This window comes from Diadema antillarum, unplaced genomic scaffold, assembly GCF_040938485.1.
Source record: "Diadema antillarum isolate AM-2024a unplaced genomic scaffold, OU_Dant_1.0 seq00000775_RagTag, whole genome shotgun sequence".
Taxonomy (NCBI): Eukaryota; Metazoa; Echinodermata; class Echinoidea; order Diadematoida; family Diadematidae; genus Diadema; species Diadema antillarum.
In genome coordinates this window covers 1,004,131-1,006,361 of record NW_027271664.1, presented here as the reverse complement: position 1 = coordinate 1,006,361, position 2,231 = coordinate 1,004,131, and the positions used below count along the sequence as shown (strand labels likewise).

Here is a 2,231-nt window from a genome sequence, read left to right as displayed (position 1 = left end):
AAAGCCTGTAGTTGTAGACTCGCTGCTGGTGAGTCATGTTGCGAAGTGGCAGAGGCTTCATCAGCCAAGTCCTCAGCGCAAAAGCGTCGTCTCCAACAAGGAAGTATTCAAGTGGCTGGTCATCATGGGGCAGAGGGTCTGCTGCAGGCAGGTTCAGCTTCCCGCTCTCAATGGCTGTCTTGAAAGGGCTCTGATTGAACACCCCAGCATCAGAGCCAGAACCTGTCTGTCCAATGTCCACATACATGAACCTGTAGTTAGCGTCTACAATTGCCAGCAGGACAATGGAGAAAAAACCTTTGTAGTTGTAGAACAAACTTCCGGTCTTTGCAGGTTTCTTAATGGCAACATGTTTGCCATCTATTGCTCCAACGCAGTGAGGAAAGTTCCAATGGTTGTAGAAATCTTCAGCCACTTGTTTCCATCCCTCTGGGGTATCTGGGCACATGAGAACTTCATCAGATAATTCTTTAATTATTGCCTGGCACACTTGGGGGATAAACTCACAAATAGTATTATGAGCAACTCGAAATCCATATTGTAGGGTCTTGTAGCTATTGCCAGTGGCTAGAAACCTCAAAGTTATGGCAAGTTTCAAACCAGGTTCCAAAGAATGTCTGAAGTTGGTATCCTGTTTTGTGATTCTCGGTGCAATTCGTGTCAGGAGTTCATTGAATACCTGTGGCTCCATCCGCATGAAATTGGTAAATGAAGAAACATCTTCGGCATGCAGTTCTTTCATCAGTTGTTCATACTGCCCGTGGAGGGGTCGACGCTGGATCCAAGGCTTGACCCACACCCTTCTTCTTATTCTTGCAACAGCCCGTTTTCTTTCCTTTTCTCGTTGAAAACGTTCGCATTCTGTGAATACTGTCTCTAGGGCATCCAAATGGTGAAGAATTGTAGACACTAGCAATGGATTCAACCTCCCCATGACGTTTAGCTACCTGTTCGAACAGCAGACAAGAGTGAACTGAGAAGCACAAAGCTCTGGTGAAGTAGCTCTGCAGTCTCATTATTTTATGAATACGCCCGCGGAACGCAACTTTACGCAACTGTGAGCAACTCTACGCGGTCTCTACGCTCAACCTACGTATGTGTAAGCAACTCTACGCCCGCTATACGCGAAACACGCTGCATATCTACGCGCTACTACGCAGCCGATTTCGGCGTAGTCGCTACGCAACTCTACGCAACTCTACGCTACTCTACGCAAAGCTTGGTGTGAAACCCCCTTAAGTTTCTTCCTATTAACTCTTTATGTGCCATGGTGAAAAACCCCTGTGTGCCACGTTATTCTGAGACACGAGGGTATGGTAATGCTTTGAGTAAGAATTCCTGTTTTTCCAATTTGTGTAACTTCCACAAATTTCTATTAAGCTGGTCATTATAGTGAGCACAATCAAAGAGGAATGCAAAACTTTGCTTCCATATATACAATGTATGACAATTCTATTTCAATATTTCTTTTGCATTACCAGTTGCTACATTACTGTAAAGGCATGATTTTTGCACATAAAATAGTGACAGAAACTTAGAATGTACACGCAAATCTAGTTGGGAACACCACTTGATAGTCAATCACCAAATAGAATGCAAGCCGTATGTGAGAGGAACAAAAGGGCGAGAAACGGTTTGATTGTACCGCGGGATTAGCGATTTATCGATCGGTTTTGTCGGCTTTGTTTGTTGAGCAGAATATGCGAAGTTGGCACGCCGTCGACTGAGCCGGACATGCGAACGTGGCACATGAAGAGTTAAAGTCAGAAACTTAGGAAGTGCCTAGGAAAGACAAAATTGGTATTCTGAAATTTCTTCCTAGGCACTTCTTAATGCAAATTAAGCTATACTTTTCCCCACCCACGTCCTTTCCGAAGCCAATACGAAATGCCGTATCATAAGGAACTAACCGATGTCTGCCAATGACAATCGCATATTACTATGACGTAGGGTCAAATACACGAGTGCGCGGCATGTCCCTTTTCTCACGCTCATTTCGCGCATCAAAGTACATGTGCGCGCAATGACTGACAAGCGCGCTTATCACGATGCTTGCAGTTTGCTATTCTTAATAACGTACTTAGGACAGGGGCGGAGCTTTCCTAAATATTTTCTTAAAATTCTTTTCTAAGTGCATTATAGAATACCATTCTTCTTCCTAAGTCAGAAATTTGCATATTCCCGCCCCCTTCCTAAGTTTCTACCTAAGTCTACTTAGGAAGAAACTTAGG

At 44.1% G+C, this 2,231-nt stretch overlaps 1 pseudogene; it reads right to left on the bottom strand.

The window, feature by feature from the left end:
• Window positions 1–257: 257 nt before the first annotated feature.
• On the bottom strand, window positions 258–934 carry LOC139738935 (uncharacterized; annotated as a pseudogene).
• Between the last annotated feature and the right edge of the window lie 1,297 nt (window positions 935–2,231).